We start from the raw sequence: 19,222 nt of genomic DNA, 5'->3' as shown, positions 1-19,222 counted from the left end.
GCGATACTCAATTAGAGAATCGCAAATTGAGAATGCAAGTTCAAAGGTGCCAGGGTGTCAAAAGGACACCCTGTTGCACCCCTGAAATGAATGGGGAAGTATTCCTTAATTGTGAATGGCAATTTGCGATTCGCAATTAAGGAATATGTAGGATTCGCAAAATTATTTGCAAATCCTACATACATAGCGGTTTGCGATTCTCAAATAGCGATCCTCTAAAAATCGCTATTTGAGAATCACAAAAACAAAGTTTCATACATATGGCCTAAGAGACTGCTTGTGTCATCTGTGAATGCATAGCGTGGCTATGTAGGTGTGTGCCACAAGTAAAAGTGAACAGATACTCTGCATGTGTGCCACCCATGCACAGGAAGCCAAAGGACATGAGTGCACTGGAAGCCGCAGGGTGACTTGCATCTCCCGTCAGTGTGGCTCGGTGATGGAATCTGCTGACTTCAGCGCTGCGGCTGTGAGGAAGGTCAGCTTTGGCAAAGTCCATGAACTCATGCAGTAGACGGACTCATGCACTCTTACTGCAAAAGGGGGTTTGGGGATGGTCATGGTGATGAGGAGAGATCAGTTTGAGGTTTGGAACGAAGGGTGAGTGGGCACTGACTGAGATTTAGAAGCGTTTGTTCGATGAGGTTCAGGTGCGATGTGGTGGACGTGCATAGCATGAGATTCAGATTGGACATTTACTGTCTGAAGTTCATGCCAGGTGGTGGTTGGGCACTGCCAGGCTCAGGCATGGGAGGGTGGACGTGCACAGCCTGCAGTTCAAGCTTGAGATGGTGGCATGTACTTCCTGAGGTTCCTGAGGTTCAGTAGGTAGATATTTATTGCGAAGGATGGGTGGATATGAACTACCTTGGGTTCAGGCCGATGGTTTAAGGTGGAGAGTATGGAAATATGTACTCCGAGGTTCAGGAGGGAGATAGTAGGCATGTACTGTCTGAGGTTCAGAGGGGTACAGGTGGGTGGATGTAATGTTGATCTGATCCTGATGTTGAAGTCCAAATTCCTTGTCTTTTCTTCTTTCCGAGGCTGACAAAATGAGTATGATTAAGTTTGGTAATAAATGCACCAATTAACTGTTAGGGCACCTCAGCGAATTAACACACTAATTGCAGGTTTGCCTGTGTGAGCAAACAGTCATGATTTAAAGTACGGGCTGAATGACCCCGCCGTTTATCCTTATGACGTCAATAAAATGGGAATAAAGCTCAATGACAATCATTCTATAGGCCAACACCCAATCCAGTTTGTGGTGTGATACCAATCAATCAATCAATCAGGGATAGCAAAGCACACCGAACACACAACAGAGCAGACAAGGTCTGAAATAGGTGTGTCGTTGTAGTGGCAAATGTGCAACAGTAGGCGCTTGTATGCATGCATGCTGGTGAAATCATCGGCTGGAGAAATCCCATCAGACCACCCTTCATGGTGGAGTTAGCGTCATGTGGGATATTTGTTGATCATACCAAATCACAACCGACCATATAGTGCCGATATGGAAATGGATGTCAAAACTCTCGCCGTGATGTCCCTTATGAGGTGGTGTTTACTAAAGTACAGTGCTCAAACAATAATGAATTAAAATTGACTACACATGCGCTGTATCTTATTCAAAGCGCAATATGTGTCAAATGTTAAAAACACGCCGGGTAGTAAGACTACCCCATGGCGCAGTGTGGGACGGTCAACATGTTTCAGCCTGTGGGGCATTGCCCCGGCTTTCTTCAGGACCATAGTCAAAAAAGGCTACTGTGACTATAAATAATAGATTGAGTGGAAAGAACAATTAGTGTACTAAAAAAAGTTACATATCTACCAGGAACCATCACAATAGAATGCCCACTGGAAGGAGAGAAGAACATCTTCTTCCCAGCTTTGTGTGGGTGAAGGCCTCACCTCACCCGGCAACCGCTCGGGAGTATGAAGCCCCGCTCTGTCCGTCGGTGCTCCTGCTTAGTATGACGAGCGGCAGTGGAGGTGTGAGCAAAGCACACCTACTCACCTGTGAGGGTCTCAAGGCGCTGGGGCAGGGAGATGCTAATCTGTCTGCACTATGGTTTTCAGTCAAAGAGCCAGGTCTTGAGGTCGTTCCAGTGACGGGGATTGTCTGAGGTGGGTCGGCAGGGTGTTCCAGGTGTTGGCGGCGAGGTAGGAGAAGGATCTTCCTCTGGTTCTTGTCTTGTGGATCCAAGGGACGGTGGCCAGGGCCTGCTGGGTGGAGTGGAGATGCCTGATGAGGATGTGGAATGGGAGGCGGTGGTTGAGGTGTGCTGGTCCTGCGTCATTGAGGGCTTTGTAGTCAAGCGTGAGGAGCTTAAAGGTGATCCTTTTGTTGACTGGGAGCAAGTAGAGTTCTCTGAGGTGTTCGGAGATCAGGAGGACCAGTCTGGCTGTGGTGTTTTGAACATTCTGATGTTATCTGAGGAGTTTCTGGGTGACACCGGTATAGAGTGTGTTGTCGTACTCGAGTCTCCTGCTGATGAGTGTGTGGGTGACTGTGTTTCTGGATTCGGTGGGGATCCATCTGAATGTCTTTGCGAAGCAGGCAGGGCCTGTGCAAGCATGATGAGGCCACGGCATTGATCTGATGGTTCATTGTGAGTGAGGAGTCAAGTATGATGCTAAAGTTTTGTGTGTGGTCTGTAGGGGTGGGTGCGGTGCCCAATGTGGACGGCCACCATGAGTCATTCCAAGCTGAGGGTCCTAGGATGAGGACTTTGGTCTTGTTTGGATTCAGTTCAAGGGAGCTGCTCTTCATACAGGTGGTGGCAGCCTTCATTCCTCTGTGGAAGTTCTTTCTGCCGGTTGTTGGTTCGTTGGTGAGGGAGAGGATCAGTTGGGTATCATCGGCATAGGAGACAATGTTGAGTCTGTAGTTCCTGACAATGGTCGCGAGGGTGGCCATGTAGACGTTGAAGATGGTGGGGCTCAGGGAGGAACCCTGGAGGACTCTGTGGGTTTGGAGAGGAACGGAGGTAGTCTGAATCGCTGTATTTGTCCAGTGAGGTCGGAGTGGATCCATCCAGGGCCTTGTTGCAGATGCTGGCGTTGTGAAGTCTCTTGATTAGGGTGTGGTGGGAGACGGTGTCGAAGGCAGCTGGGAGGTCCAGGAATATGAGAGCTGAGGTCTCACCTCATTCGAGGAGGGAGAGGATGTCGTCGGTGGTAGCGACGAGTACAGTCTCAGTGCTGTGGTTGCTCCTGAAGCCGGATTGGGAGATGCCCAAGATGTGGTTTGCTTCAACGAACTTGGAGAGTTGGGTTTGATGACCTTCTGGATGACCTTGGCTGAGAAGGGGAGCAGGGAAATGGGTCTGAAGTTCTTGAGGTCTGTTGGGTCAGCAGTTTCCAGTCATCGTGGAAGGTGGCGGTCTCGATGGAGCAGTTGATTTTGCGGCAGAGCTTAGACGAGATGGCAGTGGCTGCTCTGTGGAAGATGTGGTGCGGACATGGGTCCAAGGGGGCTCCGGAGTGGATGCCCTTCATGGTTTTGAGAGTGTCATCAGTGGTAAGGGGCATCCAGTTGAGCAGAATATGTTGGGGTGCGGCGTGGTTGGGTGTGGTGGTTTAGAGCTTGATGGGGAGGGGCTTGGGTGTTGAAGCTGTTGGAGAAAAAACCTGATTTTGTGATGGAAGAAGGTGCTTAGTTTGTTGCAGAGGTCTTGGGAGGGTGGGACGTCCATGGTCTCACTGTTGGGCCTGGCGAACTCCTTGACAATGGTGGAAAGTTCTTTACTGTTCTGTGCGTTGGTTTTTATTCTGCCCTGAGGGCCATTTTCTTAGTGGTTTTGAGAAGGAGGTGGTGTGTGGTGATCGCGGCTTTGAAGTCTGTGTGGGTTTCAGGGGTTTTGTTTTTCCTCCATAACTTCTCTAGTCATCTGCAGGTGCGTCTGGGCTCATGGAGGGCAGGGGTGAACCAGCTGGCTTTCTTGGAGTGTTGCTTGCCGGGTGCCTTCTTGAGGGGTGCCAGAGTGTGTGCGGAGTCGGAGATCCATCGGTGGAGGTTGCATGTTGCGGTTTTGGCATCTGTCGGTGGTGTGGTAGTGGTAAGGGAGGCGGTTTGCTGTTCCTCGGTGACCTTGTTCCAGCTTCGGCTAGAGGGGGGCGGTGAGGGCGATGGTGTACTGTGGATTTGATGAAGGCGAAGTGCACGCACAGGAGTTCGATGATGTGGCTGACATTACCTTTTCGCTGGTGGAGAAGACTGGGTTGAGCATGTGTCCTGCTGTGTGGGTTGGAGCAGTGACTAGCTGATTGACTCCTATGTTGCCGAAGTTCTCCAGAAGGGATGCAGTGTTCTGGTTGTTGAGGTTGTCCAAGTCCAAGTGGAAGTTGAGGTCACCAAGTAGGATGCACCCGTTTTAAAACCAACCTTGCTTTTCTATCCAAATCATTGTCTGGTAAGACAGCTCAGACTGTTCTAGCACCTGCAGCAACATGTAGGTCACAGGTATGAATCTGGTGAGGCGTTACTCAGACTTTTTTCTTTCAGAGGTGAAATACTTGGGGTTATATAAGTGTGTAAAAAAATGTGTGGTTCACAGATCCGAATCTGAGAAGTGGCGTCTCAGTCTCAGTTGTTTAAGCTTTCGAGGTCCTTTAAAACAGTACAACAAGTTTGGGCGACAAGAGTTACTTTTGTTATCAGCACAAGAAAAATACCAATTGTTTTGTAGCAGGCACTATTAAACACAGGTACTATTCTTCATAACACTTTATGGCGTGTCCTATAGAAACGCAATTACATTTATTTTGTCAACATTTCAAACTTGAAACCTTCTAGTCGTGCATAATTTTACCTTCTGAACCACCCCGAGCTGCGAGACAAATATTTGTGTGTGTAGGCATAAGTAAGAATAGGGAACGAGAGTGTCTGAGTGTCTGTGCCAGTTAAGCTTGGAATACAGTTTCCACTTTCTTTATTACCCCACCCTCTACATTATAGACAATGGCACCCCAAAAAATAATCTTTGTTTCTGAAATGTTTTGTTACTGAAAACTCTACACTTGTGCTCCTGGCTGCCGGACACCCTTCACACAAACCCAGTATTACACACAGTCTTTGCACATGTGTGTTATTTCTGCAAGCTCTCCGAGCATGCTGTCTCACAACTTGTACTCGCCACGCGTGCTCTTGATGTGCAAGTATTCCTCAGTGATCCCCTACTCTTTTGACTTTGCATCACTTGCACAGTCATAATGTGCAGGTGACCTCAGAAGGAAGTGCCCCTATCCTTGTACTCTCCATCCACACATTTCACTCTCAATGTATCTCTTACAGTCTCCTGGTGTCAGAAGGTCCTGCCTGGATGTATTTCTTTTCTTTCCTTCTCCCTTCTCCCTCCTCATCACCCCTCATAGAGTCAATCGACCCACCGTCTAAGGCAGAGCCTATTGTATGAAGAAGCTAAGGGAGGAGCTTGAGCAGGATACCTGGTGGGGTTGGGCATAAGACTGGTACAACTGGAAAACAGCAAAATATATGTCTAATGATATTTATTGTAGTGACACTTGGGAAGTGTGCGTCTGTGCAACGCTAGAAGTGATATAGTGGAGAGTCAGTGAAAAGAATCTAGTGTATCAGCAAAGAGGTGCCTTGAGGGTCCAACTATACCAGCTTTAGCCACTGACATCTTAGCTGTGATGTTTTTAATATTTATGGCAATTTCCTTTTGCATGTTATTAGTAATATCATATTAATGTTATCAATTATGTTATCTGAGATGTTATTAGTCAAGCCAAATGACCTGATTAGTTACTCCCCTGCTGTAAAAAAAAACCTGGCCTTGCAGAAGACATAGCAAGTGTCTTTCCTCAGCAATTCCGCATTGAACGATGACCTGAAATGTTACGTCGAAGTGAATGCATCGTCGATCTATTGGAGTGCAATCTGTAGTGACCGTGATGATTGGGTTTTTTCCTGTTCTGGTGAGAGCAGAGTCCATGGTTCACCCTTTAAATTACTATGGATATGTTAATGTGCAAAATCACCTGGAAGCTCTGTCCGTTTGGCCCTGCCCCATCCACCTTGGTAGGTAGAAATGTCGTCCTACCTTTTGCCAGGATAATGGACAACTTACCGAAAGACCTCCCTTCGAGTTTCTTGCCGATTTTGGTGATGCGTTCTTGATGCAGAGGAATATGCAGACATTTCCACCAAACAATAAGCACTTACTTCATATAGTTAAAATGGAGGACTCTTGTTTGATGGAGATGTACCTCTTGGTATCCTTGTTGTCTTCTCTATTGGAGGATTCATGTTATCACAGATTTCTTTATAAAGACGCGCAAGGAACAATCACACTGCCAAAATGCTCATACGGTCACTAGAGACATTTCCTCATGGTCCATTACACAGATGTAGTGTAGAATACACACTGGACATTTGCCCAATGAGGTAGCAGTTACTAATTAACCAGAAGAAAGTATTCCACTTGGGTTGGTATTTTGTGGAAAACTGTGGATTCTTGTTGGGTAAAGGGGAACGTGAGGTTCTGTTCCGGCCCAGTCAGTCCCACAGCTATTGACACACCCATGCAGACATTTAGACATCCACTCACACACCCAATCAGCCACTCACACACCCAGTCACAGACCCACACAGACGCTGATATACCTACTCACACACCCACTCAGACACTCATGCACCCACTGACAGACCCACTCAGAGACTCACACACCCACTCACAGACCCACTCAGACACTCACATAAATCACAGAACCCATCAGACACTAATGCACCCAAACACAGACCCACTCACACTTGTGTAGCCACTTGCAGACCCACTCAGACACAGGTACCCACTTATAAACCCACTCAGAGACACACTCACACATTCATAGACACACACAGCCACTCATAGGCTCACTCACAGACCAATGCAGGCACTGACGGACCCACTCACACAACAACACAGGCACTTATAGTTAGGAAATAACATTAAAAAAACATAGAATTTCACTAAAAAAACAAAGGCTACAGGGACATTATACTTAGGAAATACAATTTTAAAAAACTTAGAAATTCACTGAAAAAAGCCAAAGGTTACAGGGACATTATAGTTAGGCTCAGATTTCATCTGAACAAAACCATTAAAATTCAGCAGTTATAATTACCTGAGCTAACTATAACTTACGCCACCCACCATGCACTGCTGTTGACCTCACATATTACATCACTCATGTAACCTTTTTTTAGGACTCTGGGCTGAGTCCCAAGTTCTAAGGTGGCTGCCATAACTTCCTGATTGATGTGGTGGCAACCAATCAGATTTTAAGATGAGATATGCCGGCCCCGCTGATCCTCCCCAGTGTGAAACGTACACATTTGTTTAACCTTATCTTCTTATTTTCTCTAGAAATACTGAATGGATTGACACCAAATTACAGAAAAGCTTTTTATGAATCAAGATCTAGTTGTCTGCCAAATTTAGTATAAATCTGTTTAGCGGCTTGGGTTGTAGCTGTGTTTAAAGCTCCTATCAAAAAATGATTGGTTAAAACACCTTTGGGACCCCCTTTTTCTCAGCCCCTACTTGATGGATAACCCTGAAACTTTCCATTGCAAACTAGTCAAAAGGTACCACTGTTTTGAAAAGTTTAGGGGAGATTCGTCAAACGGCCCCACAGTTATTAGCCTCAAAACAAGAGTCACCATCTTTAGCCAAAAGGGACAGGGTGCGCCAAGTAATTAAGTTAAAAAAAAGTCCCTTTTGTGTTGTAACTTCTAGATATCCAATATTCCGCCAATAAGTGTGCACTGAAAAGACTTACAACCTTACATTACCATACTTAATATTGTCAGTCAAAAACTGTGTCTCATGTACTTTATCAAAATCGTTTATTCACATAAATATTTAAAATTCCACAATATAGTTGTATGAACATACAATCATATGTACATAAACGACCTGCATAAACAACTGAAATATATCTGGACCATATGGATGTAAAAGAGGTCCTAACAATGTTACAAACAATATACAACACTTAGCAGCAAATCCTCCGTTCTTGCTATCATTATAATTTATACATCACATATCAATTTTCAAACATCATCAAACGATGCTATGCTTTGTTATTGAATTTTTTATAACGGGCACAGCTACTCCTGGGAGTAGCCCAGCGCGAGCCTATGAGGTGCTGATGGATTAAGTTCTTAAAACAGAAACGTTTTGAGCTGTTTCTTAAACTGCCTTAGATCCTGGATGCTGCGCAAAGAAAAGGGCAAAGAATTCCAGCCCGTGGCAGCCCTAACGGCTAGGGACCTGCCCCCCAATCTTTGTAGGCACACTTGGTGTATCTGTGCAAGCAGCTGAGATGCCGACCTAAAATTTCTTGCAGGCGTATTGAAAGCAAAACGCTTCCTACGGTATACAGGCCCTCCAGCATTCAGAGCACAATGTGCTATGACCAGGGCCTTGAACTAAACACGTTTTATGACAGGTTGCCAGTGCAGCATTCGCAGATGATGCTTGATGCTCTTTCTAATGAGAATGTTGAGCACAAGCCTAGCTGCTGCATTCTGGACCACCTGCAATTTTCTGAGAGTATAATGAGGTAGGCCCAAGTACAATCCATTGGCATAGTCAACAAGGGAGAGGATCAGAGCCCGTGTCACTGTTTCCTTTGCTGTCCTCGGAAGCAGTGGATGGAATTTCTTAAGGGACTTTAATATCCCAAAGTAGCTCCCCGATAATGTTTTAGTCTTGGTCGAGAAGGACAGCTGCTCATCAAACCAAACACCCAGATTTTTTGCTGGTAGGCCAGAGGAGGATGGCATAGGATACGATACATAATATATAATTACTAACACATTCAAAATGTATAAAGATTATTTTCATCATAAGTCCTAATTCTTTTAAAATAGTGTCAGTATTTTTAAAGAATTAGGGCCCAGATGTAAGATCGTTTTCTGCGGTTGCAAAATGGAAATCAACATTGTTTGCGACAGTGGTGGTATGTACAAACGCAATTTTTGCGAGTCACTGACTCTCAAAATAGCATTTGCAACTCGCTATTAGGAAGGGGCGTGCCAAGGGCATCCCTTCCTAATAGCGACTCTAACACCAATGTACTATTGTTTTGCGACTGCATTTGTAGTCGCAAAACATTCGTAGTTTACCACCTACTGCAAGTAGGTGGTAAACCACTCGCAAGTGGGAAGGGGTTCCCAGGGGACCCCTTCCCCATTGAGAATGGGTGTGATAATATTTTTTAAGAGCAGGCAGTGATCCCAGGGACCACTGCCAGCCCTTAAAAAATGAAAAAGAAAAGATTTAATTTTTCTTTTTTAAATGCATCCCTTTTTCCTTTAAGGAAAACAGGCTGCATTTTTTAAAATACAGCTTTATTGAAAAAGCAGTCACAGACATGGTGGTCTGCTGAGCCCAGCAGGCCACCATCCCTGGGAGTGCTAGCCATTCCCAATGGGGTCGCAAATTGTGCTTGCCTTATGAATATTGATGAGGCATGTAGTTTGCGACCCTATTGGAAATCGCAAACAGTGTCTGAGACACTGTTGTACATTCAGTTTAACAAGTCGCAAATTGCAAGTCGCAATTCTGCTCAGTTTGCAACTCGCTAAACTGAATGGTCATACATCTGGCCCTAGGACTTATGATGAAAATAATCTTTATTACCTTTATCTAAGGTACCTTGCTCTGACATATGGTAGATTCTACTGTTGGCTTTGATCCTCTCCTCACACAATGGTAAACGTTTACCTTTATCATAAATACAGGGTTAAATTTGGTACCCCATGCAACCTGAACATTGCACAAAGTTTGGAATAATAAGTTGTACAATAGCTATCATAACCCTTGAGGTTTCCACCTGATAGATTCAGGCAGGTCGGATCTGTTTTAATTTGAGTGAGGGAAAAGGTCTGTAAAAAGATAATACATGTAGTATGGTGTGTTACCTACAGATTCGACATGTTATACTTCATTTTTAAGTTGAAAACTTCAAATAAGGGGTATTTACCACACTTGGTAAATACCTCTTCCTAGGGTAACCGCTATATTTGAAACAGTTTGGTGGTAGCGTTGGGTTCAGCAGCCAGGTTAGCCCTTTCACAATACAGCAGTAATTAGCTCCTGCTCATGGGTAAATAAACTGGACAGACAGCTGAGCTGACATGTTGCCTGTGTGCTATTTTTAACGGTCACACTATTTGCCATTCTCATTCTTTATCTCATTTTCAGGTGGATTGCGACTCATAAATAATTACTGCTACTATATGATGACAAAATATGTAAATCCTGATGATGGCCTGCATATCCCTGGGAGGTTGAAACGTTGTCAACCATACCCATACACAAACGTTTCTGATTAACTCTTGTCTGCGTTTAAACTTCCATATTTCCAGTACAACTCAAGACTTGCTTATGGACAGTATGGAAGCTGTTTATTACCTTTTACATTGCGTTTGTCCTCTGTATATCACCATCCTGCTTGATCTAAGGTTAGTTTTCTGTCTTATAATATCCTCGTATTAAATGGTTTGATATAAATCCTTTATGACAGACATTGTTTTTCATATGATTGTTCTTGAACTGTAGCTCCAGGAACAGCTGTTTTAGCTAGCTTGGCCAGCCAAGGCTTCTGTGTGAACTATATAGTATCCTCTTGACATATTCAGTTTATATTTCTAGAAGGCTGATGATTCTCCATCACGTGGTGCGTTATATATTCCAATAATTGCGCCGAAGCCTGTTTATTAATGAAGAATTATTGCCCTCAGTACCCAGCCAGCTACTTCATAATACCCACCACCTCCTTTTATGAATCTGGAACTTGTCATTTGATGGAATGCATGCCTACGTGTCTAAAGCAAGTTATATTTGAGCTGCACGTTTGCACCTTGTTGGTGAATTGGCTCCCAAAGCGTGCATTCCATTAATTCTTTTGGCGGACCACATTGTGTATGTCCCCAATCAGGGCCTTCAGCTGACGAATGCATAATCCATGTCATTCGTAAGTTTTCCTCATTTTCACAATACACTATGAGGCGCGGCAGTGCTACGTTTTTGTAAAGAATCGCCGACTACACAAGTAGCCTAGAGCAAAGATGATTTTGGGCCCTGCCCGATGTTTGAACTGTAAAATATGGCAACAATCAGGGTACATTGGGACTTGGTAGAAAAAGAACGCTAATAAGCAAAAAAAAATGCGCACATCAGATTTCCTCAATAGAACGATTCATCAGTCACGTGACACGTTTAGCAGTGCCTGGAAAAAAAGATCTCCCTTTTGGTTTTCCGAGGAGGAGGAATCTGCGGATGTTCCAGCTGTGGGCCGTGTAATCGGGGTTTCTCCTGGAGAGAGTGGGTTATGTTTGGTGCCCACGGTTGATTTGAGGCCTGCGGGCATGGCATACTAAGCTCTACTATTGTGCTGATGCGGCCCTGCTGTGGTGACCGCATGCCCGTGGAGCGCCAGTATCTGTACATTCTGCCAACGAAGTGATTTTTTATTTGTTTTTCGAAGCGGTCTGCTTTTGTTTTTATTTCTTAGTCGAGTTCCTGTTAGTCTCTGGATTTTATACACTATTTTTGTAGTGGCCATAAAAAAGGTATTAACCTTGCAAAACTACTAGTTGAATTGTTTTTAATCTCTGATTCTAGTAGAGGCAAAGATCTCCATCCGAGTTCTCCCATATGCAGATGCTTAATTTATGATTTATGTCAAGAGTGAGAGCTCATATAATTCAGTACAGAACATGGAATTACAGCACATCTCTCACAAAGTGATGCAATCACTTTGGGATTACCTCTTTTATTAGTGCTGTTCAGCAGATAATTACCTTAATTGCACCTAGTTATATTTAATTTGCACAATCCTTATCAGGGTGAGGCACAAGCAAACCCCAAGTTAACCAGTGCTCAACCCTCTGGTAGCTTGGCACAGAGCAGTCAGGCTTAATTTAGAGGCAATGTGCAAAGTATTTATGCAGCAAGCAAACAGCAATAAAGTAAAAACGCAACACAAGAAAAATCCCACACTAATGTACAAAAATAGGGTACATTTTAAACTTGTTTGCACTATATAAAACTCTATAAATGAATAAACAATACAAAATCAAAATGACTAAATTCCAATCAGCAGCCCTGGAGATATGCAGGTTTAAAGATTTCAGTAAATATAGTGCCAAAAAGAACAAAGAGCCAACTGTGGATATCTGGTCGCGCCGGACCAGGACTAAGTCACATGTTCAGGCCGACCGCGATGACACACCACAATTCTCCCTTGGTTTCAGAGAACACTCGTTAGGGAGACCGTTTGTTTTAGTAGCACAGGCTTTTGTTTCAGGTAAATAATGGGCACTGATGAAGGATATCGTTTGTTGCAAAAGCATAGATTTTTTATTTCAGATAAATAGTGGGCACAGATCAGGGAGTTTTTTTATCGTGCAATTTAGGATAATTTTGGGGTGGTATAAGTTGGGAGGCTTCAGCAGTGGGCTACAATATGACAGTGTGTGAAAACATTTGGGCAATAAGTTTGCATATCACTTTGGGATGGGAGAATGGCAGGGTTTAGTGTATTATTATGTTGTTTAAATTGCACTCTGGTTTTTGCGCAATTTGTACATCTGATCTCATTGTATTTTACAGAAACCCCTGATGAAGAGCCTAATGGCTCGAAATGCATTGGGTTGTATGAACTGGGTCTACCTTGAAGTTTATTTAATTGCACGTGCTGTTGTTCAAAAGCCTGGATTGGAAAGCAGCAGCATTTGAAAATGTTCAATAAACATCAAAATGGAATTTCGTTGTCTCTGTGGTTTCTACAAAGAGAAGTTGGATGAAATTCGGGATTATACTGTTAAACTTTCGATTAAATATGGATGTAAATGATATATTGGAAAGGGAAAAGGTCCCAACTTAAAGCAGTGCATCAGTTTTGGGGCGTCAGTCACGTACCTTCATTTTTTCATTTTCTAAAAACATGACCGGCGACAGGTCATGTACAACGGTTTGCACGCTATTCAAGAATATGCATGATTACTTGGACTACATGTAAGGGAAGGAGTGCACTCTGGCTTAAACTTTTAAACTTTTTTGCAACTTTCTAAAAGTGGCATTTTCAACATTGTAATTTAAAATCCAAATTCATCACAAGAGAGACATTTTTATTACAAATCCAAAGACACCAAACATGAGCTGCGTATCTGCCCTCATTTGGAAATTATCACTTATTAGATGCAATAAGGTAACTCTAATGTTAGCCTATGGGAGAGACAGGCCTTACAGTAGTAAAAAACACATTTAAGAGTTTTTGACTACCAGGACATGTAAAACTAAAAGGTACATGTCACACTTTTTTTATGCACTGCACTGTGCTCACTGGGATGTACAGGGCCCATCCTATTAGTGACTTACATGTATTAATAAGAAGAAAGGTTTGGGCACAGCAAAAGGTTTATTTTGCCAGGTTGAAATGGCAGTTTAGAAATGCACACACAGGCTGCAATGGCAGAGCTGAGACATGTTTAAAGTGCTACTTAAGAGGTTGACAGAATCAGTGCTTCAGGTCAACTAGCAGAATTTAATTTACAGGCCCTTGGCACAGGTAGTGTCACTTTACTAGGAACTTACAAGTAAATTAAATATGGAAATTGGGTATAAGACAATTCTACCATGTTTAAGGAGAGAGCACAAGCACTTTAGCACTGGTTAACAATCCTAAAGCAAGCAAAAACAAAGTCAGCAAACAGAAGGTTTGAAGGCAAAAGTTTGGGGGGAAAACCACGGCAAGGATGCTAGGTCTAACATACAGGTTGTTAGTTTAGACATCCAACAACACACAGAGGTTCTCGTTTAGGTATAGGTGATTCTTAATGATTTACAACATGTTCAGATTTTGAATATGTTAAAAAATTCAAGCTGTTACCAATGTTTGGTATTTTAATTTATTATTTCTTGATTCATAGTACTTTCACACTGGAGCTCCAAACACAGGGCAATTACTGATTATTTCTAAAATTATTTATACCAATGAGTTTTTGTGTTTTGTGTTTGTAATATTTGTGAACTCCAAAATTTCAAATTCTATCGACATCAATAATCTCGCGGTCCTTTTGCATGGTGCACCACATACAATAAAATCAGAAGGCCCGGAGTCAGGTCTACAGAAATTAGGAGTTACGGTGAGTGTTCTTTGTTTTTTGTGACTGAAGGACGTTGGTCCCTTGCTAACTTTGCCACTGGATTCAAGCTAGCCAGTCCAAGGATGCTTGTTTCCGGTCAAGGGAAGACCTGGCTTGGCAGTTCGGGCTAGATTGTCCCCACGAGGAACTGGGTCAAGACTGATTTGCATATGGCTGGGTCTGAATTGGGGTGGTAAAGTGAGCTAAATAACAATGATGGATTCAACCCTGATCTGTGAATGGGGGTGAGTGTTGGAAAAGTTTCAGCGCTCCGTCCATCATCTCCTTTTGCTTGCTTTGTTCACCCTAAGTTGGCAGGGTATACCCAGATGTGGGTCCCTTGCTCACTTTGCCACTGGATTCAAGCTAGCCTGGCTGATGAGGGGTGTTACTGCAAAACCGGTCCCAGGATGCTTGTTTCTGGTCCAGGGAAGACCTGGCTTTGCAGTTCGGGCTGGACTGTTCCCATGAGGAACATGGTCAAGATGATTTGCACATGGCTGGGTCTAAACTGGGGTGGCAAATTGAGCTAAAGAAAAATGAGGAATTCAACCCAAATCTGTGACAGGGGGTGAGTATCTGAAAAGTTTCAGCTCTCTGTCCATCATCTCCTTGTGTTTGGAATGAAAAGAATGCAAAAAAAGTAACCTTTTGTCAGAAATGTGCTGTTTACCAATTTCATATACAGTTTGCTAACACTTCTTTCTGTGCATTTTTGTTACAGAAGTTCTTGCAGGAAGGTCAAGGCACGCGCAATTATGGGAGCACAGCAAACAAATTTATGGTGTGAATTATAAATGTGCATGTAAAGAACGAGGAACTAAAGATGATAATGTATGATCTCTGATTGTCCATCTACCTTTAGGAAGGCTTTATTTCCCATCTTCCTTTGCACCTTCAACTGGCTGCTCACTATAGGAGATAGAAAGACGAAAGCAACATTTACTGGGCACGAGCTGGAGGTGCTGATAATACCTGTTAAGCATTAACTGTTTGGTGTCAAAGCTCATAAAACATTTTTGTTTGTCAAAATCGAACTCGGGCCGATATCCTAGTGGAAGTTAATACCTTTTCAAGAATGAAATTAAACAAGCAGAATTGTTGGCAGAAATGGTACCACATAATGTGCTTCAAAATGAGAAAATAGTTGAAGGCAAGGCACAGTATTATGACAGATGGAGACTTTTTCTCGTTATCAGATTTGCACCTATACAGGAGAAGTTGCTTGCAACAATGGATATAGATTCAAGTGATGTTTTGCAAGGCACTGATAGTACAGAGGTAATAGAAGGTTGGTTTTAAAGTTCAGTTAATAAAATATAGTCAATTTTACTCTGACAACAACACTGCTACTAAGGTTCATAATTTCAGTGTGGCTACTCATCAATATAATTTTCTACTTTCTTAGATCCAGCTCCACATTCAGATGAGAATGGGGATGAGACTCAAGAGGTTGCAATAACTATGGGTGAACTTCAGAAGGAGAAAACAGTGGCGGAAAAAGCATCCAATACAGTTACTGGGGACAAATCTGATAAGGGAAACTAGGAAGCCCGAGGTTGTCTTCCTTTATGTGTATGATGAAGTCATTGGAACCGTAGCTGATACTCTTGAAACATAAATTAAAAGTATGGACATCTTACATGGATAAATAATAGAATCATGCCAAAGAAATATTTAATAACATGAACATTCGATCAAGCAGAGAAGCAGCAATTACCTGGCTAGGTGGGACCTCAACCCCTCTAGTTTGCAGGAGGTAACATTTTTAAATCTGTATTTAAAGGAACTAGATCAAAATCCAGCAGAAACCCAAATAGATTTTCGAAAATCCCGGAATTATAAAAACGTGTAAAGATAACGAGCTGTTACAGAATCACAGTCTTACGCATTGCTTTAATTATGAGATATTTCTTTCTTTTTTTAACTGAACTTTTACTCACTGTCCATTGAATGTAGAACAAGGAACAATTGTTTTTAACAGTTAAATGTTGTATTTTTTAGGATATTTCTATGCTGTAAAACATGTTGCTTTGGTGTAATGTTTTTTAAAAGACCTAACACTTGAATAAATAATAATACACTCATTTGAATACACCCATGCCAAAGTAATGGCCAAACATCGCAAAGGCTATATGACGCTTTAATTAAAAATGTTATCAATGCAAGAGATGATCAACATTCTGCAACCTCATCTGACATCAGTCAGGTGGCTGTATTACCACTCTCAGCTAAACCACCATCGAGAGGCCTCTCGCCAGTAGTAATTGACAGCAGTGAAGCATTCCGTAAGCTAAGGAAGTCATTTCACTGTGCAGGTTCTACTTGTTTCCGTATGTACCATTCGATGTGCTGTAGCATTGTGGAACATATAGCACACAGCAATTATTTTCAAGCCTTTTGGGTAGTGTATAGCAAGTTACTGCTCGATATATGGGAGTGCCCGAAATCTACTCGAGTAGTTCAACTGCCCTTTCAATTGTGTTACGATTGTTGTGGGATGCGTTGTAACTGTCTTCATCAACACTGTCTGGATGGTAAGATTGAGGTAATCAGCACAAGTTTCAATGGCTAGGCAATCTGACCTTTGAATCTGAGAATGCAAAATTGTGTCACACCATATACCTGCATTCCATGTCTCTGTAATGTCCTAGTTAAAGGCCTAGGAATGACTGGAGACCACACGTTACTTAGTGCTAGTGGTCAGTACACTGCCTGCCACGCCTAGGGTCCTGGGCCCTTTTATTAACAACTCTGCGTGCCCTACGTGCAAAGGTCGGGCCAAACTAAATACTCCACGCCCGTGGGGGGGCGGAGCATCGGGGCTGTTCCAGTAGTGTACCGTAATGGTTGAGTCCAAACTCGGCAACACTACATTCCTCCTTTACCCCGAAGTGAAAACCAAACAATCATAACATAGCTTATCAACATTTTAGAATATAGTCTCTGGACATTGCAAAAGATACAAAAAGGAACAGTCTTACTTTTATGCTGGCAGAGGTACAGCCCAAACTCCTTCAGCGTCTGCATCGGGCCACAAAGTCTCGGTACCTCTGGGATGGCTTCGGGCAAGGGCGTAGGTGATACCTGCTTTGGCTGCGCTCGCCTGAGGGGGTTTGAAACAGGTCCTCAGAGCCATCTGCCTCGACAACACCTGGGTAGCTCTGGGCCCCTTGCGACTCAAACTCGCTTTGGGTCGGTGTGTGGCCGAGTCATTTCCTGGGCTTTCCTCTTCGCTGGGGTTATCTCCTTCTGCTGCTTCCCTTGGGCCTTGGTACGGTCCTGGGCAGGGTTCTCTTGGTTCGGGGAACTCGTCCTCCTCTCCACTCGTGACTTTCTTAAAGAATGACACGTTCCTTGTGACTCTCTCTCCACCCCTGGCCGCCGTGACCCTGGTGCCATTGATGTTGGTAACAGTCCATGGGTCTAGCTCGAATGGGAGGCGGAACTCGGTCCCGAACTTGGATGGGGCTGTCAGCAGCTCTTCTCCTTCGGGACGCCTCACAGTTAGTCTTTGTTCGCTGTTCCATGGATCGGTTGTAAGGAGTTGGTGATGACGCCCACGTGGGGTGGTGTGGGATAGTGTCCATGACCGCCCTGTTGAAACACAGGCGACTTGGAGGAACCCCAGTGGTGCAGTGGGGTGTCAGCCTGTATTCCCGTAGGAACTGGTAGAGGGCCAGCTCTAGGCTTTGGCCGTCTGCCAATGGGATTTGAATGGTCTTGTTCAGAGTCCTCATTAGCCTCTTGACTTCCCTGTTGGCTTGAGGCCATCTCGGGGTTATCCTGCGGTGTTTGATGCGGTGTGACTGCAGGTACTCAGCTAGTTCATTGCTGTTGAAAGGGGGCCATTGTCTGTGCGTAACTCCTCAATGAGGCCATGGGTGGCAATTATCTTCTCCAGCTTGGGAATTACCTCGGATAATGCTGTGGAGGGCAGGATCTCTATTTCGGCATATCGTGAGAAATCGTCCACTACTACAAACATGTACTTCCATGGAGATGTCGGTCCTTCCTCCGTAATCACCGGTGCCGGAGGGTTGGGCAGGCTTGTCGCTAAGCACACGGGGCATCACTGGACAACTTCTTCCACTACCCTGTCGAGGCCTGGGAACCAGAGTTTGCTTCGAAGGCGGTTTTTTGACTTTACGATGCCCTGGTGTGCTCCATGGGCCAGGAGGGCTGCTTGCTGGGTGAGACTGTCGGGCAGTACTAGGCGATGGCCCCTCAGGTGACATCCTTCCGGAGATATGGACAGTTCGCTTCGGACTTGGTGGAGTGCCCTCAGCGTCGTTTGGGCATCCAGGGTGCGGAAGGATGCTGGACTCTGGAGTGGCTTCCAGTTTCCCGACGTGATAGCCTGGATGGCGATCTGCAGGCAGTCATCTTCCTTGGTGGCTTGCACCATGTCTTCCAGGGAGATCGGCAGGGGCCTGGACCTTTCCACGATCCTCCTGACATATTGCTCGGTGGCATCGGCTTCTGCAGCTTCCGCCTCCGTGACCGGGCGGGCGTGCCTCGATAGGTAGTCGGCAGGGTTTCGGGTGCCTGGCCGATACTCCACTGTGAATTGGAATTCCTGGAGCTGGAGCACCCACTTCTCAATGCGAGGGGGGGGCCGTGAGGATGACCCCTGGAAAAGTGGGACGAGGGGTTTGTGATCTGTGATTACCACAAACGGGTGTCTGTACAAGTAGATGTGGAAATGCCGGCATCCCCACAAGATGGCGATGGCCTCCCTTTCGATCTGCGAGTACCGTTGTTCTGTTGGCGTGAGGGTTCTACTCGCATACGCGACGGGGGCCCATTCTCCGCATGCTTGTTGTTGAGTTAGTACGGCCCCTAGGCCTGTCGGGCTGGCGTCCACCACGAGTTGTGATTCGTTGCGAGGGTCGAAGTAGGCCAGGGTCCTGTCTGCTGAGAGTGCCGCCTTGGTTTTCTGGAATGATTCTTGCTGTTCCAGCCCCCACTCCCAAGTGGCCGTGGACTTCGTGAGGTCGCGGAGAGGGCCGGTGAGGTCCGACAGATCTTTGATGAACCGCCCGCAGTACG

This window comes from Lissotriton helveticus, chromosome 8 (genome assembly GCF_964261635.1).
Source record: "Lissotriton helveticus chromosome 8, aLisHel1.1, whole genome shotgun sequence".
NCBI classification, from domain to species: Eukaryota; Metazoa; Chordata; class Amphibia; order Caudata; family Salamandridae; genus Lissotriton; species Lissotriton helveticus.
Note: the sequence above shows the minus strand (reverse complement) of the source record.